At 49.8% G+C, this 27377-nt stretch overlaps 1 protein-coding gene and 1 long non-coding RNA gene across 20 annotated transcripts in view; one reads left to right on the forward strand and one right to left on the reverse strand.

The window, feature by feature from the left end:
* The window catches only part of SLIT3 (slit guidance ligand 3), a 914676-nt gene that overhangs the window by 470090 nt on the left and 417209 nt on the right, over positions 1-27377 (forward strand). The window lies entirely within an intron of this gene.
* Positions 4217-10644, reverse strand: LOC146395635 (uncharacterized). Its single transcript, XR_014830875.1, has 2 exons — positions 8935-10644; positions 4217-8521 (listed from the first exon to the last, which is right to left on the reverse strand). It is a non-coding gene; the product is annotated as an uncharacterized LOC146395635 (long non-coding RNA).

A 27377-nucleotide genomic window follows, 5' to 3' on the forward strand; every position in this document is an offset into this window, starting at 1 on the left:
GTTTAAGAGCCTGATGCTGTCTCTGTGAGGTTGCAGGTTTGACCCCTGGCCTTGCTCGGTGGGTTAGGAATCCAGCATCGCCACAAGCTGCGGTGTAGGTCACAGATACGCTCAGATCTGGTATTGCTGTGGCGTAGGCCAGAAACTGCAGCTCCTTTTCAGCCCCTGGCCTAGGAACTTCTATATGCTGCAGGTGTGGCTATAAGAAAAAAGAAGAAAAAGAAAGAAAAAAGGAGTTCCTGTAGTGGTGCATCGGAAACAAATCTGACTAGGAACCATGAGCTGTGGGTTCAATCCCTGGCCTCGCTCAGTGGGTTAAGGATCCGGCATTGCCATGAGCTGTGGTCCAGGTTGCAGACGCGGCTCGGATCCCGCGTTCCTGTGGCTGTGGTGTAGGCCAGCAGCTGTAGCTCTGATGAGACCCCTAGCCTGGGAACCTCCATATGCCGAGGGTGCGGCCCTAAAAAGCAAAAAAAAAAAAACGGAAGCAGCAGTAGTGACCAGCCTCGGATGTGGAGGGGCACAGATTTGGCATCTGGGGCACTCTTGCTTTTGCTGAGGCATCTTCTTAGAAGCTAGGGAAGTCCCCGCTCATAAATGTCCTGGAAAAACAGGATGGCAGGAGAATAAAGAAAATGGGAGAGGGCCAGGGAAAATGCCAACCCATTTTTTGAACTCCAGTAGTGACTGTGGATTCTTGAACTCTGATCATAGCTGTTCACCCTCCTGCAAGTCATTTCCGTTTTGTTCTTGGGTAAAGAGGGGTGGTTGGCCTGTGCAACCTCTAAACACTTTTAAAAGAAAGTGTGTGTGCTCCTTGGCCTGGACCATTCTCTCAGGAGAATAAAAATCGATTCTATAGGATGCTCGTGTTTCTGAAGGGCACCTGGCGACTGAGAGTGGAAACTTGGTTGGCTTAAGAGGAGGGTTGGCATTTTTACTGAGGAAGCTGCCTGCCTCAAATCAGGGCCCGAGAAATGACTCCAGGAGCCCCCTGAGCAGGAAAGGTTGGTGCTGCCACTGACTCCCTGGGCTTCAGGCTGATGCTCTGGGATTGACTCTAGCAGAGGTCAGAGATGCCAAGGCTGGACCACATTTTTTTTTTTTTTTGGTCTTTTTGCTATTTCTTGGGCCACTCCCGCGACATATGGAGGTTCCCAGGCTCGGGGTTGAATCAGCTGTAGCCACCGGCCTACACCAGAGCCACAGCAACCCAGGATCCAAGCCGCATCATGACTTACACCACAGCTCACGGCCACGCTGGATCCTTAACCCACTGAGTGAGGGCAGGGATCGAACCTGCGTCCTCGTGGATGCCTGTCAGATTTGTTTCCTCTGAGCCATGACGGGAACTCCTGGACCACCTTTGAGAGAAGGCAAGGCGGTGCTGCCTGGCAGTGCCCATGTCGTTGCTGCCCATGGCTTGAACACACTCTCTCTTCCAGCCAAGAAAATCACAGAAGGAATTTTCATGAACTCACAGACCTTCATTATCCCAGAAACCAGGGAGAGGATGGACCAGCATTAGGACGGGGGCAAGCATTGGCTGCCACTGGCTGGCCTCTTTTAGACTGCGATCCATCTCGCTGAGCTGGGCAGGCCGGGTTTCACCTGGGCGTTGACACCAGGCCGTGGTGATTCACAGCAGCAGCCTCCTACTTGTTTCCATTTCATTAATTTTCATGAAGGCTTAAACAGCCACGCATGTGGCCTGGATTTGGGGAATCGGGGTGGATCTGGACAATTAAAAGTCCTTTAAGTTTTGCAGGGTATCTCTGCGGAGAGAAAGACCGGAGAGAAAAAACACCCGCCCCCCCAAACCCCCTGCCGCTTTTACTGCTGTGTTAGTTGAAGAGATTTGAGGGGGATTAATTGACTGTCGGGATGATTTGCATTTTATTGCCCAGATCTGCTCAATGGGTCAGAAGATGTCGTCAAAGCAGACGCCCGAGGTTGTTGACAGCCTCAGAGACAGCAGACCGTTCCACCAAGAAATTGGACCGGTCCTTCTCATTCTTTATAACTCGGTGGTGTAATAAGTCACACATGTTTCCAGCCGACCTGCTCTGGCTCCAGGAGTCAGGTTCTCTGTGTTGCCGAGACCCAGCTAAGCACGTAAGCCTGAGCAGCAGGAAGGGTGCTGAATTGAAGCAAGCAAGCACCCCAGGGTCTGGAAAAGATTGGACTTGGATGGCAACCCCGGTCATGGGGCTGTTCTCTAAAGCCTGGGTAGAAATCTCATCGGTGTGTTGTGGCTGTTGACCTCGTAAAAAGTTTACAGCGCTAAGTCCCTGCTGTCTGTCGTAGGGATCAGATGCTCCTGCTGGGAGGAGCAGGGCACAGGAATGGGCGACGTTGGTTTGGTGGCCAGTGAAGGACTCTGGGCCCCTCTGGTCCAGGGAGCATTGGTGTGAATTAGGAAAAGGGGCCCCTTCCTCTCCAGGGACGCCCACTGGGCCGGCTTTGATTTCAGCCCTTCTCGGCTCCCCCAGCAGACACAACCTACCCAACCCAACGCAGTGGCCTGCACTCCCGAAAGGAGCTCCGTTCGAGGCAGTGTTTGTTGTGCAAAGGGTGTGGACCCAGCCTGCTAACAGCCTCTGATTTTTTTTTTTTTTTTAAAGAACCTAGAAAATCAAATTTGTGTGTGTGAGGAGTTCCCATTGTGGCTCAGTGGTAACAAACCCGACTAGCATCCATGAGGACGCAGGTTCAATCCCTAGCCTCGCTCAGTGGGTTAAGGATCCAGTGTTGCCGTAGTGTAGGTTTCAGACTTGACTCAGACCCTGCGTTGCTGTGGCTGTGGTGTAGGCCAGCAGCTACGGCTCCGATTTGACCCCTAGCCTGGGACTTTCCATATGCCGCATATCTGTGCAGCACTAAAAATATATATATATATATATATGTGCATGTGTGAAAATATCCTGATTTTATAATGTAAGCCACAGCTTCCGGGCTTTGTTTCTCCTACATAGTGGTAAGAGGGAACCAGCAAGGCATGTGTTAGGGCTGGACTACAAGTTCGAAATCTCTATTATATTAGTAACTATATACCAGCTCTGCTCCTACACACTCACACACACACACACACTCTCACACTTGAAATAAAGATTTGAGGATCTGGAATTCTTTTCTTTGATTCTTAAACAAAAATGAGCAGACTTTTCAAAAATTTGCAAAGGACAAATGTGAGGCCTAAGCCTGTTGAGATCGGTGAGGGAGCGACTTCTCCCAGAGCAGAGAATAAAACCCCAAGGGGAGGGGCTGCGGGGCCCTGGAGAGGGGGCTTTATGCAGAGTTAACAGAGGGCTGGTTCTCCTCCAGGTGGGCATTTTCTCTAGCCCATAATGAGCTTTCCCACATAATTGCCAGGCAGCCTAGAAGAATTCCAGGTCTCCCCCTGGGGCCTTAAACATTGGTAAAGGGAAGAAGAGATTCCTGGAGGCCAGCCCCCCAGTGGACAGCACTCTGGACCATGCTGTGTGCTTCCCGGAGGCCTTCGAGGGCCCACTCCAGCCCTGACCGCGTTTGGTCCTCCCTGCTGAGCCCAGGTTGAGTACACAGAGATGGCTCATTAAACTCTGAACCCACAAACACCCTGGAGAGGCTCCCTTTTGAAGAGCAGATCACAGGGACAGTTTCCTGTTGGCCAGCCCAGATCTCATCCATTTGGGATTGCGTTAAGTGTCACGAAGGTGCGTTGATGGCATGCGACACTTGGGCTGCAAGTTCTAATTGGGGCTCAGTGGTGATCTCTTCACCCCACTGCAGGTCATCTTCAGGTGTGTGTGCTTTGGAGGGGGAGGGGATGTTAGGTTGGTCAAGCTTGCAGAGCCCGGTTAACCCTGAAGCCCTTTGCATGAGCATCTGTTCTCTTGAAGGAACTGCTATGCATCCTTCTGCCCATAAATGGATATTCGCAGATGTATGCAGAGTACCATGTGCATTTGCTAGGGAGCTGTATGTACATATAATGCACGTGGAAGTAGAGTCACCAGTGCAGTTAGTTTGGTGTGGGGTCTTTGTGTGTCCCAGTGCCCCTCTGGGCTAATGCCTTGGTTCCCAGACAGTGTCATGCAGGGGATCAAGTTCATATTTTGGACAAGGATGGCGCCCTGCATATGGGAGTCCTTGGGCGAAGATCAGATTATCTGATTGCGCAGTCACATCGTTTTCTTTGGAGCTGCAAGAAAAGTGGATGGGTTTGAATTGTGGATTTTTACCCTCTCTGGAACGGTTGGGAACATGTGTACCAGTGACCATGGGGCTGGTATTATTGAGGCAAAGAGGGAGGCAGGATAAACTTAGCCATCAGTAGTGGGAAGCTGCAGACAGCTGCTGAGGAAGGTACCAATTGGAGCCGAAAGATAAACAGTGGGCCTCTCAGGAAAAAAAAAAAGAGTTAAGTAACATCATGTCTATAGTTTCTTCACTTTTTTTTCTGGGGTTGCCAGGATATTCTGAACCAACGAAATGGCCGATGGTAACTCTTAGCTCTGGTGCAGCCATTTCTCCCTTTCTTTACATGATTTTATTTGTCTTTCTATCTCTGTCTCTCTTTCACACACACACACACACACACACACATATACACACTTTTCCAAATCTCTGAGCCTTGGAGTCAGAAGAGCAGGATTCAGAACATCCAGAGACAAATATCCAACCTTGAGGATTCACCATGTGCTGAAGGAGGCTTGTGTGTAATTTTTTAATAAGCTGTCTCATTCCTTTTAGGAAATAGGTGAGGCTTACAGTATACAGTATATATTTCAGCATTATCCTAAGTCGATCTTTGGCCAAAAACTCCAACTGCGAGTTCTGTAGATTAAAACAGACTTCAGAGCATAAAATACAGAAGCCCTGCATCTTCCATGTCTGTGAGTTCCCTTGGGTCTATAAGAGGAAAATAGAAAACAAAACAAAACAAAAATACTAGAAACAATTGCGAGTTTTCAACTAACCCTAGGAAGCGGTGGTTGGTTTAGTGTAGGTTTCCACTCATTGACCGGTTTGCTAGAAAGGCCACAGGCTAGAGAGTTCTGGCTAAAGACTCTGCTGTGTTACTTTGTGCAAATCCTGATGCCTCTCTGAGCTCGGTCTTCCTTATCTGCAAAATGTGTTAATACTAAGGTCCTTACAGAGAGCTGTTTATGTTAGAGAGAAATGGAATATCTGTTTCCTTAGACCACACTCAGTAAATCATATGGTGTGTGGGACGTTGGAGTCAGACCTGGGTTCAAATTGCTGGCTCTGTAACTCCCCGGCTCTGTGGCCTTGGGAGAATCATCTAGCCCCTCTGAGCATCCTTGGTCTCAGCTGAAAGCCTGTGCTACTGACATGTGTGATTTGATGAGTGAAACGGTGCCTGTAAAAGAGCACAGTGCAGGGTCTGACTTCGAATGAATTTCTGGTAAATCTGGAGTCCTCTTAGCTGCTCTGAGTGTAATTCCTTCCGCCCCGCCTCCCACGTCCATCGCCGCCGCTGCCCCCTGCTCATGTCTCCTCCGCTAGCTGTCTGCCGAGCGGGGTTTGTGCTGCTGAGTGGAGGAGCTTCTGGTGGCTTCTGGGAGCTTCCCAGAGCAGGCTTCTCCTCAGGGGCCCTGATGGGAGAAGGTTCTGGAGCATCCTGTCGTTTCAAAATCTGCCATAAAAACCCCAGGAGGGAAGTGCCCATTAGCACCTGCACATTTGGGGACCCTGTCAGCAGAATGGCCGGGAGCTTCCTGCTGAAGCCCGAGGGCGTGACAGGTTTACTGAGGCCCTTCATTAAGATGAATTATGAACCCGGGGGCCTCTCTGGCTCAATTTGGCCCAGGCTGGGAGGCAGGTGGAGGCCCAGCCAGCACCCCCTGCCTGCAAGGCCTGAAACCCTCTTCCACGCCTTCCGCCCCAGGCTGCTTCCCACCCTGCCCGGCACCCCCTGCCCTTGTCTAATGAGAGAGAAAGGCATTGACCCCTCCAGGGGGTCCCCAGGGGTAGAGGGAGGGTTCCACCTGAGAAAATTGTTTTCTTAGAAGTGGCAGGCACCGGGCAGAGCCCTCTCCTGTGCCCTCCCCCTGCCCCAGGCAAGTTGACCAGCCAGGGGAGAGGAGTGGGGCAGGGGTGGGGGCCAAGTGCAGCCCCAGACCTAGCTGAGCCTTCATTCCCATCCTAAGCCATGGGTCAGAGGTTATCCTGTTGGCTCCTCCAGGGTGCCTGGCTTTTTGTGTTTTTGTTTTCTTTTTGCCTCCAAAGCCTTGCAATATGATAAATGGTTGTTCAGAGAAGCCAAGCACACATGCTTTCAGGAGCATCGGTTCTTAAACGGCCATGTGCTGGTGAATCCCCCAGGAATCCGGGCATAGCAGGGAATGCTGAGGCAGCAGGGTGACCACGGGGCCAGCCAGCTGGGGACCGAGGGATGGAGACTGGACACTACAGAGATCTTCCCTGCCCGCCGAGCTGGCTGGATGGTAGACTGGGAGAGCGGCCAACAGCTTGGGGGGCGGGGTGGTGTCTTACCAAAATCAAGAGGAAACGAGAATTGACCATAGGCTTCATAGCTTTCAAAGCGAGGAAGTGATAACAGATGTGCCTGGACAGGTTCGGGGACCAGACAGCCTGGGATCAAAATCCTAGTTCCATCCCCTCCTGGCAGGATCTTGGGCAAGTTGTGCCCCATCTCCCAGCCCCAGGCTGCCTTTACCATGCGTGTGACCACATCACCTACCTCCCAGAATGATTGAATTGTGCGTTAAGTGAGATGCTGTACGTAAAAGCAGGGAGCACAGTGTCTGAGCGCATGTGTTCGATGCCCTCAGCATCCTCCTCTTCATCCTCAACACCGTCCCCCTCTTCTCCTGGGTCCCCAAAGCCTGGGATCCCGCCTCTGACTCTGCTCCCTCCACCCGGTCAGTGGGAGTCTTCCTTTCAGCCGAAACCATTGCATGTCTCTCCGCCAGAGACCCAGGACGAGAAGGACAGCTTCTTGGTTTAGCAAGGGGCTGTGAAATCCGAAAACAGAACAGCTGAAAGGAGGCAGGCGCACAGGGGCAGGCCTCCCTCTTTCTCTCTCGGGTTTATACAACCACATGGGCAAACCCTGGCCTCTAAGCCGGGGCCCCTTGAAGGATGTTGGCTCCCAGATGGGAAAGGAAGGAATTCACCGGTGAGTCATTGCTTTGGGATACAGCGGGATGAGGGCCAAGCATCTGCTTTTCTCTCTTTCTCTCTCCCCGCCTCTGTCTCTCTTTCGTTCTCTCTTTTTCTTTCCCACTTAGGGAGTTAAAGGTAAAGGCTGATTCTGAGATGCAACGGTGTTTCTCATCTCCCCCGGGATTCTGTGCCAGGAGAAAACTTGAAATCCCGGCCAAAAAGGAAGACTCTGGGTTTGAATTATGACATGGAAGAGGCTGGTTACTTTTTTTCAAGGCTCCATTTCCTTAACTTTGGAGAACAAATGAAAATGGGAGTCTTTACCAGACGGCACGTGGCTTGAGGGCAGGGATGGGGTCCTTTTTTTAACTTGTTTCACCCTGAGCGTCAAGGACGACAGCTGCCACACCATTCGTGTTCGGTGAGTGTTTGAATGAACGCACACCACATGCCCTGCTGAGTTGTTGACATTCTTTGTTGACGTGCTGTGTGTGGAAGCCAGAGTGCAAGTCTTTCTGTTGTAGATTTGGTTCTTCTTTTCTCATTTTAGATGTGCTCTTTGGGAAGAGAGGAGGGAGGAGAAAGAAAGGGAAGTGATGGGACAGAGATGCGGCGGCATCAGGAGAGAAGGAGAGGGAGCGGATGAATAGGAAGAGCTCAGATCTGGGCAAGGCCCGCCTTGTCTCGCGCTAGGGCTGGGGTTACCGCTTGGCCGTTTGCTCTGCGTCTCGGTTCCTCCTCTGTAAGTTGGGAATCAACAGTAAATAAGTCCATTTACTGATGGACTGTCTCCAAGGAGACAGATATTTGCAAAGGCAGACCCCAGAGGTCCTGGTGGGGCTTGGGTACAAAAGGGCACGAACGTGGAGAGGAAAAGAGAAGTGAAGAGAACAGAAAGAAGCAGAAGATGCAGCAGAGGAAGCAAATGGAGAGAAAAGGAGGAGTGTAGAGCTTTTGCCTCAAAACCCAGCCTGTTCCTGCTGCTCTGGCTGGTCGGGGTTGGTGTTGGGCCTGAGAAGTCATTGCACGTGGACATCACCTTATGGTTAAAGCTTCTCTTTTGTAACCTGATGTGACTGAGTTGAAGCAGTGGCCCAAGGGGGGTGATGTATGCACAGGACACAGTCGGGGGTGGGAGGGGGGTGGAGAGCAGAGTAAACATGGGGCCCCAAGCCATGCGCTCCCCCAGAAAGTGAAAGGACATGTCCCAGATTCTGCAACTTACAGACAGCTGTCTTGATCCTGTGTGGGTTGGAGGCTGCAAAGGTCAGTTGGTCTAGCAAGCCAGCCTGCACACTGGCTTTGTATCCAAAAAGATACAGCATGAGAAAAGTACACCTGTGAAGTTTGGATATTTGTTTTTCCTTTTTACAGCTGCACCTGAATCCTATGGAGGTTCCCAGGCTAGGGGTCAAGTCGGAGCTGCAGCTGATGGCCTACACCACAGCCATAGCCATGCCGGATCCTTAACCCACTGAGCAAGGCCAGGGATCAAACCTGTAGCCTCATGGATCCAGATTGGGTTCGTAACCTGTTGAGCCATGACAGGATCTCCAAGTTTTGCTGTTGTAAAAAGTAATAGTTAATATTTTTGGAGTTCCCGTCGTGGCGCAGTGGTTAACGAATCCAACTAAGAACCATGAGGTTGTGGGTTTGGTCCCTGCCCTTGTTCAGTGGGTTAAGGATCCAGCGTTGCCATGAGCTGTGGTGTAGGTTGCAGACGAGGCTCGGATCCCGCGTTGCTGTGGCTCTGGCGTAGGCCGGTGGCTACAGCTCTGATTAGACTCCTAGCCTGGGAACCTCCATGTGCCGCCGGAGCGGCCCAAGAAAAGGCAAAAAGACAAAAAAAAGAAAAAAAGAAAAAAAAAGTAATAGTTAATATTTTTATGACTTTTTCCTTTTTTAAGAATTAAGGAAGTTGGGGGCATTCATGTTGGAAATTTTGGAAAAAGTAGAAAAAAAACATCTATAAATCCATCAGCTGATCATCCACCTTGGATTTCTGGATGTATATTCCTGTGGGTGTACGTGTGTGTGTGTGTGTGTGTGTGTGCGCGCGCGTGTACACGTGCCTTTCTTTTTGGTGAGGGTGGTGTAAAATCTGGGTCCATTTTTATTATTTTCTAAGTACTCAGATAGGTTTCCCAGGAACCATCAGTTCAGTTTATTTCATAGACTGTATGTCAAGTCCTGTATTCAGTGAAGTAAACTAGATTCTGCTTCTGATTAGCTTTCCTTCAAGTCCCTGAAATTAAAAGGCATGTTCTTGGGAAATGTCTGGTGCAACCTTCTACAACCTAGTTGCAAATGTCCAAAGACTGGAATTTCCAAGGTTGGAGTTAGGATCTGCTTCCTAACTCCCCTTCAGCTCACAGGGCAAATTTCTTCTGCCCTCTCTCCCCTTTTAGCATAAGTGTGAGAGCAGGAAAAACCTGATTTTTTGACTGTTTCTTTCCTGGATGTGTTCTATCAAAAGAGGGTTTTGCAAGCTAGAGGGAGGTGGGGAGAAGGAGTAAAGGAGGAAGGAAAAGGAGGTAGGAAGGAGAGGAAAGGTGAAGACGGTGGAAGTGGAAGCAGGAGGGCGGAGAGACAGGTGATTGTGGTGGTGCTTCCTGGCCACATGGCCCCGGGAGGGTCCGTTGAGCTGACATGTATTGAATGCCCACAAAATGCCAGCCCTGCGTAATAATCACAGCCTCCGGAACAAAACGTAGCCCTAAAATATGGTTCCTTTGATCTCTCTTAAGTCTGAAAAGGACCCTCAATCCGCTTGGCCTTTGGATAGCACTTTTTTTTTTTTTTTAGCTTTTTAGGGCCACACTCATGGCATATGGAGGTTCCCAGGCTAGGGGTTGAATGGGAGCTGCAGCTGCCGGCCTACCCCACAGCCACAGCAATGCCAGATCCAAGCCGCATCTGCAATCCTTAACACAGCTTATGGCAATGCTAGATCCTTAATCCACTGAGCGGGGCCAGGGATCAAACCCTCGTCCTCATGGATGCTAGTCAGGTTCTTTACCACTGGGCCACAATGGGAACTCCTTAAATAGCACTTTTGATAAACTATTGGAGAAACTCGATGTATCAGCTTTCTTATAATCCCCTGGCAACTCCCTACAGCCAGGGTCAGACCCACCAGTGCCAAGGCCAGCAACAGACCTGTCTTCTCCTGCATGAGACCTCCCCTGAGGCTCCTGCCCTTGTTGATGGGCCTCCTGCAGGGAACTGCATCCCAGGGCACAAGGAAGCTCAGCTTTGGCAAAGAGCCTTCCTGGGACACCTGTCACCACACGGCAGGTGCCCAAAGCCAGAGTGGAGCTGACACTCCACTGCAAGAGGCCATTACCTTTCCAATTAGGTCTCCCAGAGACAGACTAGATAGGTGAATTCATGGATCCATAGGGGAAGGAGGGAGGAAAGGGAGCATCTTGTAGTAATAGATTAGTTGATTGATTGATTGATTGACTCATCCATCCATTCAAGAGGTGTTTATTGAAAAAAAGATAAAAATACGTGAGATGATGGATGCGTTAATTAACTAGACAAGGGAATCTTTTTATAACACATACGTGTATCAAATCACAACACCCTACCCCTTAACTATCTGACAATTTTATTTGTCTATTAAACCTCAGTAAAGTTGAAAAAGTAAATACAAGTAATTCCTTTAGGAAAAATATAGTTATTGAATGCCTGTTGCAGTTTTGCAACCACACAGGTAGACTGATGACTAGGTTACCTTGCTGTACAGCAGAAATTATGACAGCCTTATAAATTAACTCTTACTTCCATAAACCTTGAAGAAATAAAATTTTAAAAAGTAAGCGCAAACGGAAGGTGGTTAGCAATGGGGAGAACCCTGCTGAGGAGGGTGTGATGGTCGGAGAAGGTCTCCAAGGTGACAGGAGGGTGGTGACGGTCAAGCTGAGTGCTCATTTGGTGCTCGTCACACGTCTACCTGGACAGAATGCCCTGGGGATCCAGCGAAACAGGCAGATTCTAATGCAGCAGGCCTGAGTGGGGCCGGGACCTCGCATTTATGACAGCCTTGTAGGTGATGCTGGCCTCACACCTTGATGTCCCGCAGCAAGATTCTAAATGCCCTTGAGGGAAGAGCCTGCCCCATCTGGGAGGGCGCTTAAGACCGTTTCAGGGAACCAGAGCGCACCAGGCAAGGAAGTAGCTGACGGAAAAGCAGGTGGGCACCAGCTTGGCCTGCCAGAAGCATCAAAAGCTGGTGAGCCTGGCAGGAGAAAGTAGCAGATGAGATCCAAGAGAGAGGCAGGACAAAGCCAGACCATGAAGGACTTTGCATGAGAGGCAGTGGGGGAGTTCCCGTCATGGCTCAGCGGTAACGAACCTGACTAGTATCCATGAATGTGTGGGTTCGATCCCCGGCCTCGCTCAGTGGGTTGAGGATCCAGTGTTGCAGTGAGCTGTGGTGTAGGTCGCAGATGTGGCTCAGATCCTGTGTTGTTCTGGCTGTGGTGTAGGCTGGCGTCTACAGCTCCGATTTAACACCTAGCCTGGGAACCTCCATATGCCAAGGATGTGGTCCTAAAAAGATGACCAAAAAAAAAAAGAAAGCAAGACAGTGGGAACTCTGAAGAGGACATTGTCATTAATCATTTCTTCCTTGATGGTTCTGTCTGTACCAAGGGAATGGAGTCTCTTCCCTGCTTCCACCTAGACTGCTTCTGGGCATGAGCCAAGCTCAGTCTGCCAGGTGCAGATTTTTGGGGGGTCTGCAAAAAAAGCTTTCCATATAGCCCACTCTAGCATAGCTAAAATTTAGGCAAAGACTTTCCTCACTCCAGAGTTTCAGAAGGGAGAGTTTCTTAACAAAATGCCTTCAAGCTCCCCAAAACTGCGGGCGCAGCTTATATCATTTCCCAGGATGTAGACACACCAGCAGCACCAAAAACGGCCCAACAGAGAAAGCTCCAGATTCTCACCCACTACGGATGTAGAAGACTTTATTCCCCAAGTTTGCACTTACTGTAGCTGATTCAAAAGAAATAAATACGAAAATCTGGCATCAGCAGGTCCCTTCCCTCCTCCCTTTCCTGCCAGACTCATGATTACTTTAGAGTTTCTTGTGGAAGGAGAAAAAGACAGGTGGCATGCCAAACCCAACCATCACCGCACAGGGACTGGTCCAAAATTAGAACAGAGAGAAGTCCGTCCATCCCTCCAGGTGATGAACCATGAGCCGGCTGGAAGGGGTGTGATGTGTGATGTTTACGTCTGACTCTGCGGCTCCACTCTTGGTGTCTGCGGTGAATTTCCTGGGTTATAAAACAAATCCAGTCACAGCATGGTGACTGAGAGGTCAGCGGTGACATTTCCAAGGGAGCCCCTCTGCCCTCCCAGCAGCTGGCGTGTCCAAGGGCTGCAAGCCCCTCAGGCGGTTCTGGACCCAAAGAGTTCTCCCTGGGGGCCTGACCCGCTTTGGACCCTCCCCCCGTTGTGGGTGGCCAGGCGGACCAAGGGATGTGGCCACAGTCGGGTCCCTCTGGGAGGAGTTTCAGCCTCACCACAGAGAACACCTGAAGGTGTCAATGCTCCCCCTTAAGGAAGGCTCAGCCCAGGTCCAATCACAAAGGAGCAGAGGTGGGAGCCCTCAGCACGAGGTCATTCCAGATTCCATGCATAGGCCTGAGCCCTGGAGGTGGCAGAAGGACGGGGTGGTACTGGAGACCTTTATCAGGCAGCTGTCTGACCTCCTGCTTCTTCCACTATAAAGTCAGGTTGCTGATTGTACTTACTTCGTAGGCTGTGTTTTAGGAGTAAATGAGCTATTACATGAAAAACTTGGAGCTCCCGTCATGGCTCCACAGAGAGGACTCAGGTTCGATCTCTGGTCTCGCTTAGTGGGTTAGGGATCCGGTGTTGCCATGAGCTGTGGTGTTGGTTGCAGATACGGCTCAGATCTGGCGTGGCTGTGGCTGTGGTGTAGGCTGGTGGCTAGAGCTCTGATGCCCCCCCTTGGCCTGGGAACCTCCATATGCCACAGGTACTGCCCTTAAAAAGCAAAAAAAAAAAAAAGAAACAAAACAAAAAACTTTGGGATAGTGTCTGGAACATGCAAAATACAAATATCATGGAAACGTGATTACTGTTAATATTTGTGTCATTGAGCGTATCACTCAGGATTCCAGGTTTCAGGCCACAAAATCAGATTTAGCTGATCGGAGCAGAAAAGGAGTGAATTAAAAATGATACTAGGTGTACAGCAGAAATGGACAGAACATTATAAGTCAAGTATAATAGAAAAAAATGTTATATAAAAATATGGTACTAGGAATGGATGGAGAGTTTGGGGTTGGTAGATGCAAACCATTACCTTTAGAACGGATAAGTGAGGTCCTGCTGTACAGCACAGGGAACTATATCCAACCTCTTGGGATAGAACGTGATGGAAGATGTATGAGAAAAAGAATGTATATATATATACACGCATGAATGACTGGGTCGCTGTGCTGTACAGCAGAAATTGACACAACACTGTAAACCAAACATACTCTAATTTTTAAAAAGAATTTTAAAAATGCCACTGGGGGGCCAGAGACTTGCTCAGAGAGATGGTAAATGAGACCTGGGAACCACCCACCCAAGAGTAACACCCAAAGTCACCCTAGAGACTTAATCTTGAGGGCAACACCCCTGCCCCACCAAGCTCGGAAGACTGTATGGTACACACCGCCGCCCCCTCCAGCCACCACTGCCCCAGACCCCGTCTTGCCCAACCTTTGAAAATGATTCTTTAAATCCCCACTTCTCTGAGGAGCCCACTCCTCCTTCCACTTGTGATCCGCCCTGTTGATTGGTCGAGTCTCAGTGGCTGGTCCTGTCCTGTCCTTACTGCAAGGGCATTTAGGAAGCAGTCATTTGGCGTTGTCTGGTTTTGCTGTAGAAATGGGCTTTGAGTCCCACCAAGACTCAAAATCCAGAGACTTCCCCAGATGTTGGATGAAGGACGGGGTCCGTGCAGGGCTGGGCGTGTGCGTGGTGGTGACCTTTGTATGTGCAAGCCTCGCCTCCTTTTAGTGCTGGTGCTTCTGTGATAGAGGGGAATTAGGGGATTGAGTTCCTCCCACCCCTGAGGAGAAACCAAGGGACCTGAGGGCCTGGGGGAGGGGAGGGAACAGCATAAGGAAAGGAGCATTAAAATAAAAGCCTAACAACGGGGTGTGACGTATCCGGTCTGAATGATAAATCAACAATGCTTTCCAGGATCCCGGCACTGCCTGAGCATTTACCAGTAGATAAGAAATGCAGAGTTCCTGTCCGGTGGTTAACAAATCCGACCAGGAACCATGATGTTGTGGGTTCGATCCCTGGCCTTGCTCAGTGGGTTAAGGATCCAGCATTGCCGTGAGCTGTGGTGTAGGTCGCAGACGCAGCTCGGATCTGGTGTCACTGTGGCTCTGGTGTAGGCAGGCGGCTACAGCTCTGATTAGACTCCTAGCCTGGGAACCTCCATGTGCCGCAGGAGCAGCCGTAATTACTGGCTGAACCCACTGGCCACCTGAAGCCACAGGCGCATTCAAGGAGGGCTGGGGGTCTGCCGTGGATCCTGGCAGCATCTCTGCAAGTGGCAAGCCCCCTTTCCTGGCACAGTTAGGACTGCCACAGAGGGCAGGGCTGCTAGGCAAGCAGGAGAGTGTTGGAGGCTGAGCATGGCCAGAGGCAGCAGGAGGAACATCCAGACACTCAGATTGGGGCGGGGCGTAAGGTTGCCCAAGGATGACCCTGGCCGGGAACCCAGCTGTGTAGATGATCTAGTCTGACGTCCGTCTTCCCTGGCTAGGCCCCCGCTGCTCTGGACTGACCCCTGCCCAGCTGGAGTCTAGAAACATCCCTTCTTCGCTCCCTGGGTAGCTGTGTCAAGATGCCACAACCTCTCCAGACAGGCTAGACCTAGCACGGTGGCTCTGTTTGATCCAGACTCTTTAGCCTTGAATAATAAGTCACATCTTCATTCGTACTCACCTTTCATCACCGTCCCTTTGGAGCTGCAGAGACCTGATGCAAATGATGAAAGTGCTGATTTTACACAGAGACAGACACGCCCGAAGTCATTTGCTCCCCTCAAGGGCCGGTGGGTATTTCCCCACCTCCCTGACGGATGAGGGCGGCATCTGGGGCTCAGGAAGCTTCTGCAACTTCCCTAAGGTCACACAGCAGTAGGGGGAGGCTGACGTCAGGTCCCCTGTCTCCTGGTCCAGCACGGTCATCGCTCTCCTTGCCTGGAGACACCTGGAGTATGTAGGCGGGCATTGTGCCTCACACCTGACAGCCCCAGGGCTGGACTTAGCCTGCCTAGGTCGCTGTAAGGACTGAAGGAGCTAATGCACAGAAAACACTTCACCCCCAGGAGCAGTCAACTGCCAACTCTCAATCATGTTCTTATTTTTCATGTTTATCCTTATTTTCTGTTGTTCTCTGGCCCACGTCCAGACCCGCCACCACCACCCCGCCTCCTGCACTGCAGAAAGTCCCCTCGATCTTGATCCAGGAACTTTCACTCGGGGCCGTCTTCCTCTCCCCCCTCCCCGGTTCCTGGAATCCGGGGGTAGCAATTCTCATACCTGCTACTAAAGAACTCTTTGGCACTTTGGGGATCAAAATGGAGCTATTGTTCTAATCCCACCTTAAGCCAATTTAGATGCAAGAAACATCAAAGGGAGCTCCTGTTACCTTCTGGTATTTCCCCATGACATTCCGAGAGGCTTGCACCTGTCACACACCCCCCCTTCCTCCTCTAACCGTCAGGACCCCATCCCTGCCCTCGGCCTGCCCCGTGCCACCCTCACCTTCACCCAGGGAATTGAGGAGGCAGGAGTGGCTCTTCCCTGAACAAGAGGCCAAGTCAGCCATGGTGATAACTCCAGAACATAGGGCCTCTGCGTTGGAAAGAGGCAGGGCAGGGGCAGAGTTTCTATTCTGGTCACAATCCTGGATGCTAGGCTTACCTCTAGCAATGGCCTCCACCAAAGGGCTACCCCAGCAGCTCCCCTAAGGTGGGGGTTTGTGGTGTTGGGGGGAAAAGAAGAGCACAGACTATATTCTAAAGAGATGCAGCTTCGTGGGGGGACCTGTGAGCTAAGACAACCTCCGAAGTGGGAAAAGCCCTCTTCGAATGCCCTGGCCTGGTACACCCTGGTCACTCTGTGTGTGGCCCCAACACCCCAATCGGTGTTTTAGGAACTGCCTTTCCCTCCAAGGCACTGTCTCCTCCCTTATTTTACACAAAATAAGAGTTGCATTAAACTCTGGGTTTCTCCTGCTGATACCTCTCAGGTTGTGCAGACATGATCTCATCTGTTGCCTCTGCTTTAAAGAAGGAAGACAAGCAGATTGCCTGGTTTTGTGTGAGCTACACCAGCCCCGGGGGGACCTGAAACTAACACAGCACCTCCTGTGCGATTAAGTGTCACAAAGATGTTTGGATCACGATGGCCACACGTATCTGGAACTACCCACAGAGTTCCCCTTGTGGCTCGGCAGGTTAAGAATCTGACATTGTGTCCGTGAGGATACGGGTTCGATCCCTGGCCTCCCTCAGTGGGTAAAGGATCTGGCATGGCTGCAAGCTCTGGCATAAATCGAAGATGCAGCTGAGATCTGACCTTGCCGTAGCTGTGGTGGAGGCTGGCAGCTGCAGCTCTGATTCAAACCCTAGCCTGGGAACTTCCATATGCTGTGGCAGTGGCCCGTGGGCCACTCCCAGTGATGAGCAGTCTCAAGGCCCACCTCGTATTTCGCCTCATAGTTACCCCAACTATAAGGTGATTTCCCTTATAAGTTGCATTTTCCAGGTGGGAAAACTGAGGCTTAAGGAAGTGAAGTAGCTTGAACAAAGACCCACAGCCAGAGCGTCGGGAAGCCAGGAGCAAACGCAGCAGGCTGCCTCCCCAACCCAGGTACCCAACTGCTTGCTTGCTGTTCATGCTTCTTTTTGTGGAAGAGGGTTGATGGCGATGACGTTGGCTCAGCAGCATGGGATTCTAAGAGGTTTGTAAGTTAGAGCATCAGGCTTTGCAGGGAGGAAAAGGTAAAGAGAAAGTCTGGGCCCGTTTTGGTGGAGGCAGCGCAATGGTATTCAGGCAATGGCTTGGGGGAACTCAGGTGATGCATCTGGCCTTTGCATCTTTAAATACCTTAAAGGTCAGATTAGCACAGAAACCCCGATGCTGAACCGAACACTTGGTCCTCCCAGTTGGCAAACATGAGCTGGTTGAAATACTTCCTGATGGAAATACCGATAACACGCTGACAAAAGTTCAGACTTGTTTCTAAAGGTCATCCCAACCGGTGGAGCAATTAGTTCAAGTTTGCCTTTCGCTTTTCCCTGGTGAGAGTTTTTGCCGAAACCTCAAACTTTAGTTCTCTCTGCACCATATGGTCAGTGACAGGAGGCAGCCTGGAATTCGACTCTATACAGAAAGTGCAGTGATCAAAAATCTCTCTGCATCTGGGCCAGAAGCAGGGCTGGACCGTCCCGTCGGGGCTTGGTGACAGGCAGTAGCCTCTCCAAGGGCAGTCTCATTGATCCACTGTGTGGTTACTCCCCTGGATGCTCCCTGAGCCCCAGGAATAGCACGTACCTCCCAGACACATCATCCCTGGCCCCAAATATTACCCTGTGGCGACTCCCTAGGGCCCCCTCTCCCTTTCGCATCACCTTCAGCCGGAACCCTAGGAATCCGCTCCAAGCCTTCATCGTGCCCAGCATCCGTCTGGCTCGTCTGCCTCCCCACCATCTCTTTTCCCTTCTTCTTCTCGTCCCACTGCCGTTACCCTCCTTCACATCCCGTAACCTTCCGTCCGGCCCATTACAGCTACCCTGTCTCCGTCCCACCTGCCTGAGCCTCCTCCATCTCCCCCTCTCACTTTGACTTCATCTTGCTCAAAATCTTTCAGAATTCCCCACAGCTCTCAGAATACAGGCCAAGCTCTTCCATGGACTGGACTGGTCCCTGATGGCTTCTCCAACCTCCTGTTTTCATATGCTCTACACTCCACCTTGATTTTTTTTTTTTTCCATTTCCCTCTGTCTCTCTGTCTGTCGACCTCCCCGCACCTTCCGTGCTCCTGCTCTCCCCCCGCTTCTCCTTGCCAAACTCCCAATAGGCCGTGCGCTCATCTGCATGTTATATCGCCTCTACCTGTAATCGTCTTACTACCTGTAGAGATTATTAATCTTCCTAAGCCCCCAGGGGCAGTTAGTCTTTTCTCCAAGCCCTCTGGGAACACGTCTACAAGTCTGTGTTCTTCGGGGGCCAAGAGCAAGGGACCTCTTTTGGTGGTGAATTTCAAAGGACCTGGTACATGGTAAATACAGAAAACCCTCAGTGGAACAAATGGGGACCCAGTGCACCGTGGATGCCCCTGCTCATCCTTCTGACTCTGGTCCTACAGCAACTCTGATTGCAAATCTCCTGCCTCGTGCTTTTTGGGGGGGCCTTCCAGGGCACTTGCTCTTTACATCCCTCCCCTGCCAGCCACGTGCCACTGGGTGCTCGGGACCATCTGGAGGATAGTCCCCCAGCCGTGATGGCAGGCTCTGAAGTTGGACCTGCACTCAGCTCCGGTCTCTGACGCCAAGGATTTCCATGCTTCTTGACAGGTGCCTTTTCTCTCCATCAGGGCTGGTAGTTGTAGCTCCCTTTAAAGTGCTGGTGAGGGAGTTCCGTTGTGACGCAGTGGTTAACGAATCCGACTAGGAACCATGAGGTTGCGGGTTCGAGCCCTGGCCTTGCTCAGTGGGTTAAGGATTCGGCGTTGCCGTGAGCTGTGGCGTCGGTTGCAGATGCGGCTCGGATCCCGCGTTGCTATGGCTCTGACGTGGGCTGGCGGCTACAGCTCTGATTAGAACCCTAGCCTGGGACCCTCCATATTGCCTCAAGAAGCGGCCCTAGAAAAGGCAAAAAAAGACAAAAATAAATAAATAAAAAACAAAGTGCTGGTGAGGATTCCTGGAGACGATTTGCATAAAGCATACAGCCTGTATGTCCTCAGCCAGCACAGGGTAGCCGTCGCTTTTGTTTTTCCCCATGTGTGCCTTCTACTCCATCCCAGCAGAGGGTATGCCTGTCCGCTTCCTTCTCTTGTCTGTTGTAGTGGCTAAATACAAGCCCAACAAACGTGTTAATTGGATTGCCCTGGCGCTGCTGCTACTTTAGAGGGTAATCTTTTCCTGTGAGGTCATGAGAAAAGGGTACTGCACTCTTCTCTTGAGGCTTTTCTAATATAGATGTTTAATAGGAGTTTTCCAATAATAAGTAAAAGCACTATGGCAAAGCTCCTCCAGCTGGGTGGGCCCAGGTCTGCTCTGCCATGGAAAGTCTCCTCCCTTGCCTGTCTCACGTAACATCTAAGTATTTGGACCTTGTGGTTTTAGGCCTTTGAAGAGTGGCTGTTGCTGAACGGAGGGCATCCTAAGATGCAATCAGTGCCCAGGGCCATCACATGGAGAGGTCCTATGAAACTTGCCAGGATATTCCCTCTCTAAGCATACTCTTGGAGACGTTGTATTTTGGAACAATGTCATCAAGGAAATTCCTTTCAGCCTTTGGTTGCCAGGAGGGACTCTGTTTCTGTAGGATGGTTGCCATTTTGAACTTTTGTATCTGTTTTTGCTTTGGCCACTAGGAAGCTCAGAGTACAACTTACAGCTCACCTTAAACAAGGCCCCCTGATGACCGGTATCATCTGCTGACTTTATCCCAAGCTTCGTCTTAGTGGCCTACCTTACTTTTCTTGTACTTTAGTCTTTACTTCAGCACCTAGCCAAATGCCTGATCCATAGCAAAGAATTATTAACCCCGGTCTAGTTTCCAAAGTCTATTACCAACAGATTACTCCTCATATCTTTCATTCTGTAGAAATATAAGTATATATTACTTTGGGGGGAAATGGCAAAATACAAATGAAGAAACACTATTAACATTTTTTGTCTCTTTCTTTTTCTTTTTTCCTCCTCTATCGTCTCTCTTCTTAAAACATAGTGAGAGTTCCCTTAAAGCAGAATTTATTGTACTTTTATAGCTGCACAGGGACTCGTCCTTACCAGCTCAGCTGGTGGAAAATTTCCAAGCTGCACAGTTCACTAGTTTATATTACCTAATAGAGAGATAAATAAGCCATGATTCTTCTTAAGGACTGGCTTTTAATTAGATTTTTAATGGATCCTCTTTGACTTTCCCAGGCATAAGTACTGCTGTATTAGTTCATTATTGTGATTAAAAGCAGCTAATAATGATCATAACTAAATAATTTCCCTCAAGTGTTCCAGCCCAGTTCAATGCCCCGCGTGTTAGCAATAGCTGGCCGAAGCGTCTTGCTTTTTCCCTGCACTGCACTGCAGAGCTGCTGTTTTGTGTTGAAGGCTGGGAAGCCTGCAGACACAGGAAGACACTGGGGACAGAGAGCGCTATCTCTCCGAGCCCAAGTCTTTGTGTTTTATGGCTTGCTGCTCGCAACAACCTCCACGGCATTCCTCGGATGAGGGGGGCTTCTGGCAGCTAACTCGATTAACCCACATGGAATATTTTCCCCAGATATACTGAGGTCTCTCCTTGGGATGTAAGTTGGGCAGCCCAACTAGCTGGAGGTGTGTGAGCTCGCACATGGCAGACTCAAAGGTCAGCTTCATCCCCATTGGCCACTGAGGATTAAAATGTGCAGCATCCTCCCTCCCTGGGACAGCTCTTCCTCCTTCCAGGTGCGGAAGGGAAGGGATTGTCCCTGTATACACTGTAGGGACCCCCAGTGCCTACGTGGGATAATTAGTCTTTGTTTTTTACCCTTTTGAATAGATAATATACTTAAAATATGTATATGTATATAGTTATATATATATATATATATATATATATATATAAACAAAGATGTGGTCATTGTGGAAATTTTTGAAAAATGTCTCAAAGGAACAGAATAACAACCATAATTCGTTTTACTATTAATACTGCATATTTGTTCTTCTTGTCTTTTTCTAGGCATATATTTATCTCTGCATTCTTGTTTTTCAGAAATGGCATCGTGTTGTTGCCGTAGCAGTAGATCATGAGCATTTTCCCATGTCATTAAACGGTCTTCTACTAAATCATTTTTAAGGTCCCCAAAGCATGTCCTTATATAGATATCCCGTAATTAATTAATCTATTGTAGGACATTTAAATTATTTTAAGACATGTTATTATAAGCAACAGTGCCATTAATATCCTTTTAGAAATGGGTTTGAGCACAGCCATGATTACGTCTTTGGGCAAAAATTTTAGATGCTGGGCAAAGGGAGTGGAGACTCTTAATGCTTTTGTTAGTGTTCTCTAACACTGGGAGTTACCATTTCTTTGGGGTTTTTTTTTTTTATTTTTTAAAGTTTTATTGACATATAGTTGATTTACAAGGTAGTGATAATTTCTACAACAAAGTGATTCTGTTGCACATATACACACATCCATTCTCTTTCAGATTCTTTTCCCACATAGATTATCACAGAGTGTTGGGTAGAGTTCCCCGTGCTATACGGCAGGAGCCTGTTGGCCATTCATTCCATATACTCAGTGTGCATAGTCTTTTCTAGGTTTCAAGGCACAGGGAATGGTTGTTAATTTGATTTGAGCTTTTTTTCTCTTTCCATACAAGTCATGTTGGCCAATGTTTTTCACGCACGTGTTAGTCATTTGAGTTTCTTATTTTGCGAATTGCCTCTTCCTGTCCTTTGTGCATTTCACATGGGTGATGTTAACATTTGGTGTGATGGTCTTTTGAGGGGCTCAGAGTGTCCTACTTTACCCCCAAAAAGGAACTCTGGCTGTATTGCCACATGCTAAAGGGGAGGACGGCATCAATTCTGGGCTTGGAATTGGGGAACTATAACGGTACCCCTGCAGTCAGGTCTAGCGAAGGATACGCAGCTAATTCCGAACTACCCAAAGATATTTCAAAATTTCGTTGCCAGTTCTGGTGTTCTTTGTGTCATCATAATTAGACCGTGTTTCAGTCCTGGCTCTGGCATTTAGTGGCGTCGTGAACTTAGACCAAGTTGCCTTAGTCATCTCTCCGAGCCTTTGTTTCCTTATCTGTGAAATGGGATAATGACCCCTATCTTGCAGAGTTGTCTCTAGTAGCAAATGCGATGAAGCTTATAAAAGACAGTGCTGGTCACGAAGATGGCACCATTGAAAGATGCTGTTATGATGATTATTGTCACCGAAGAGACTATGCAGAATGATGTCCCAGTTTCTGGACATCAGTAGCCTTTCGAGTAGCCTTGATGTCACCCTTGGGACCTCCCTCCACCTCTCTCCATCACTCTTTGCTGAGGGGACAAGCAGGGACAGGTGTATTACAAAGAGGTCTCCCAGCTCCCATGGAAGGGGCCCTGCTGGGGCTTTGCATTTCACTCCCCATCCATCCTGGCTCACGATGCTGTGGGACTAGAAGCACTCCCAGGACGCCCTGGGGAGGATGGCTTGGCTTCCCCGGGTCCCAGCAATGCATGGGATGCCTGATGCAGTCAGGTCCAAGGACAGGACAAAGATCAGATTCAAAAGCATTCACTTTGGTGGTCAGGCTCCTCTCATTCATTCCCAAGGGACACAGACTTAGAACTTCAGGGGCCACCAGGACATTGGCTCAACTCTGCCAACCCTGTGGAGGAGCCACCCAAGTGGGAGGGAGGGACTGAAGACTCCAGCAGGAGCCTGGGGCCCTGCTCTGTGTGATGCGGTATCTCTTTGGGATAGAGCAGGGAGAATTTCTTCTGTTGTTTTGGACTCCGATACCCTGTATGGCACACGGTAAGTATAGCTGCTGTGAGGGGGGCTGCTGAATGGTGTCTGGCAGTTGAAGAGATGATGCGACTGTGTTTGAAGCTGCTTTGAGCAATTGTGTTGATTTTACTACTTGTGAACACCTAAGACTTGCTAAGGAATCTTCTTGAAGGCCTTTGAGTAGGATCTACGGGTCCAGCTTAGGACCCGTCCATCAGCGTTACATACGACTGTCTAACCACGTGAACTTGGCTCCTCGGGGCTTCCGTTTCTTCAAGAACAATAGCAATAATTTTCATGGCTTCCTCAAAGGGAAAGTTTTGAGGATAAAATTAAACAGTAGAAGCGAAGGCTCAAAGCTCATATTGTGAAGGTGAGCAATTTGGGCTGAGCTTTAGTTTCAAAACTGCCAGGGAAAAGCCCTCTAGAGCCTTTTTTTCTCCATCTTTAAAATAAAGAGGTTGACCTGAGTCTCTTTCAGTGACCACATTCAGGGAATTTATGTGAAATGTCCAAAAGGATTCCCCACCAGAAAGTGCCTAGAATATAGACGGTGTGTTTAGAACTGGGTCACTATTGAAGGAAATCTGGCTTTGCGGGACAGTAGATGTGCAGAGAGGGGAGAGACTGTTTTTTGGTTTTTGGTTTTTGTCTTTTTCAGGGCCGCACCTGCGGCATATGGAGGTTCCCAGGCTAGGGGTCGAATCGGAGCTGTAGCCACCGGCCTACACCAGAGCCTCAGCAACGCCAGATCCGAGCTGCATCTGTGACCTACACCACAGCTCAGGGCAACACCGGATCCTCGACCCACTGAGCAAGGCCAGGGATGGAACCCGCAACCTCATGGTTCCTAGTCGGATTCATTAACCACTGAGCCACAAAGGGAACTCCGAGACTGTTCTTTCTGGTAGCTTCAGTCAGGTACAGGCAGCGGTAACACTCAGCATCCGGGCAACATTTGATTAAAAACGCACTGCCATGTGACAGCAAATATGACCTGGGTTCAAATCTTGGCATGGTCACTTTCTAGCTCTGTAACCGAAAAGAGCCATTTTACCTCTCTGGCCTCAGTATCCATCTGTGTGTGTGTGTGTTTTCTTTCTTTCTTTTTTTTTTTTTTTTTCTTTCAGGATAGTACAACTGCTGGGTCTTAGACAAATAAGATCATGTGTCTAAAAATACCTACATATTACAGGGCCTCACACATAGCAGGCATTCACTAATGTGCCTACCATTGCTATTATTGGACTCAAAGAGAGAAGGCAGTTTCTATTGCAGCCACCCAAAGCACTGGGGGGCAGTGAGCCAAGAAGTGTTGGAGCAGGCACAGATCCTTTGTTCTGTCCCCCTGTCCCTCCTTCGTACTTCAGTCAGGTCCTCCCGGGAAGTCACAGGTGAATCACAGGAGTTAAGTTTGACTTTTAATAATTTAAGAATATGCACCTATGTATCTGTTTAGAGAAGAACCAGCGGGATCCATTTTTCTGGCACCGAGCAGTGTGGAAAGGTGTTCATTTGTAATAGGCTGGTTTCGAGCCTTAAACCTTTCCCTTATGAAAATAATTTACCCTGCTAATTACATCACATTAACCAACTACTCCCGGTATAGATTAAAGGACAGCTCTTTCAAATCATTCCATAAATTAAAAGCAGTCCTCCCAGATACATGATTTCATGGATAAATACTGCATTTGTGTTGTCAGAATTTATGTTGAGAGGAAATGGAGGAAATGTATCCTTAAAGAAATATTTTGCAGTAGTTGTTAACACCTTTCTCTCCTTCTGCCTGCTGCTTCTAGTGCCGTAATATAAATGTGCAAGCTGTTAGCATGAGATGAACATTCAGAGCTTCAGGGGCCACCTGCCCGCGTGGCTGGCTTGTTATTTAAATTCCCTTTGCATTTCACAGATTTAAAAATACAGCCAGAGCGCTGATTTATGGTGTCCGCGTCCGCATCACACACATAAAACTTCCCCTCGCATGGCCCTCTTTCTCCTGCGCGGGAGGAAGTCGGTTGTGGCCACAGGTGGAGTGGACTGGGGAGCCACTGGTCACCAGCAGGGTTTAAAGACGAGGCAAGAACATCCAGAGGCCGATCAGAACGCGGCAGCGTTTGGGAGCCTCGGTTCTAAAGAGTTGGTCTCTCCTCCTTCCATCAGCCACGGACAAATTCAGAGACGTGGGAGGACTGAAGAAGCAGAGACACTTAGGAGAAGAAATGCTGCCGGTATCATCGGTTCCCTGGCAGGAGGAACAGCCGCAGCCCCTCCTTCCAGAGATGGAGCTGATGGGATGCAGCCCTGTAAGAGGAGACTGAATCTAGGGACCTTGGGGAATAGAGACCTAGCTGGCCAAGTCCCCCATCTGGCTCCGTGGCACAGGATGGCCCTTCGTGTCCAGCTGGTGCTGGGGCTCGGTCGGCATTTAGGATTCCACACTCACCTCCTCTGGATGTCTGCCACTGCCAACGCGCTCATTTGCCCAAGCGTCACATTTAAGCTTGGCAGACACTCCAACAGGTGCATTTTGAAACAGTTCAGGCCAGTCAAGTTTCCATTTCAAAATGTAAGCTTAGCAAAGGCTTCGTTTTGAAGAGGTTCACACGCTCCCTCTCATTCACAGTGAAAGGTCTTTCTCCTCCCTGGCTACGTTGAGAACTTCTCCATCTGGATAAGGCAGGGAGGGCACGTTGATGGGAAGATGAGGATAACAGTAACCTTATTATATGCCTGACCATGTGCCGGGGGACTCACGGGTGATAGAACTTCCCTGACAGGGGCTCTGCTCGCATGGAATTTACAGTGTCTTGGGGGAGAGACCGACCCTAAGAACCAAACACAGGAGTCAAAGCAATAATTTCAAAACATGTAAAAGAATTTAAAATTACAGCAGGATGATATACTGGTGACTGGAGGCAGGGGCAGGAATGGGCTTGGCAGATTCGAGGGACAGAAAGAAGGCATCTGGACAGAGCATGGCGGGTGCGGGAGGGGGAGTGGAGGCAGAAGACATCAGAGACAGAGGCCAGATCCTAAGGCTCAGACGGGCCTGCAAAGATGGTGGATTTTTGTCTACACCATAGAGGAAGGAAAACCAGAGTCTGGTCCTAAACATCGGGAGAGACTCAGTGAGCAATAATGGGGTTCCAAAAGCCTTAGTAAGCACTGAGTTCATGGTAGGTTTCTCTTCCAGCAATAAAGATTTTCGCCTGTCAAAGGAATGGTCTGGAGCTTCATGACACTGGTCTCCAGCTGGAGGGGAGGGGGGATGTTTCTCGGGGCATAAGTCGTGGCCTTAGATGAATAATGTTCCAGCATCTTCCCAGGAAATGATCCTTGTCTTTCTAGTCCAAGCACGCGTAGCTCCTTCGTTACATCTCCAATGGCCAATCTGCCAGAAACGAAGCCAGCTTTGTCCTCACCTCCTGGGCTGGGGCTCAGGTGAGCTCCGTGACAGGTTCAGGGGAAGATGGGACAGGGTATCAAGTGCCACGTAGGAGCATCTGCCCATCGGCCTCACCTTGTGTGCTTAGCAGGAAGCTCTCTGCAGTCAGGACTGCGGAGTGCACAGCAGGGAGCTGAGCGGAGGGAGGTGGGCTTCTAAGAAGGATGGCCACTACAGTTATGGGTGAGGGACGGAAAAATTATGCAGAACAAATACACACCTGGGGGTCAAGCAGACTCGGGTTCTAGTCAACACCAGTCACCCCAGTCATTGTCCAGTCACATGCACAGCAAGGGGGAAACATCACTTCAGAGCTTTTCTCTCCCAGCCCCCCAGCTGGACCAGACTGCCAAGAGAACCCCCCCAAACACGGAGGGCACACGCAGCATCTGCACCGTTGCCAAGGGCATTCTCCTCCCTGGGCTGAGTTGAAAAATCCCTCTAAGTCATCCAGGAAGGAAACACAAATGGGAAAATGGTTAAGAGTGGGCTCTGCTTATTGCATATGTATTCCAGACACTATGCCAGGGGAAAGCTTCCCTGAATACTCACGGCAGCCCAGCGATGCGGTCTCTGATACCATCCCCGGATTGCCAGAGAGGGACCTGGGGGTGTAGAGAGGTGCCAGGGTTGCACAAGACCCAGCTGAGGAGGTGACTGCGCAGGCCTTGAGCCCCCAGTCTCCGACCCCGCAGTCTTTGGGGCACCCCTGTGGTTCCCATTAGAGCAAATGGATGGTTCATTGTAAACAGGCCAGTGGAGGCTCTGTGATTGTCTGAGCAGGACTTGGACAGCCCTGGATTTTGTCATCCAGGCCCCATGTGGATCAGACTGTTGTCCAAGGTTCTTCTCTGCCTGCAGCTGGGTTTCTGGTCAACCTCAGGCGGGACTCTGCCCAGGAGCAGCGGGCGGAACTGCATCATGTGGTGTGAGAGAGAGCAGGGGCCAGAGGATAGAGACCCCGAGTCCTGACCCAGACGCCACTCTGCGCCAGCGATGCTCACCCAGCAGTT

This window comes from Sus scrofa, chromosome 16 (genome assembly GCF_054392235.1).
Source record: "Sus scrofa isolate SSC_HxYL_T2T_F1_AM1 chromosome 16, Sscrofa_HxYL_maternal_Yorkshire_Landrace_v2.0, whole genome shotgun sequence".
NCBI lineage: Eukaryota > Metazoa > Chordata > Mammalia > Artiodactyla > Suidae > Sus > Sus scrofa.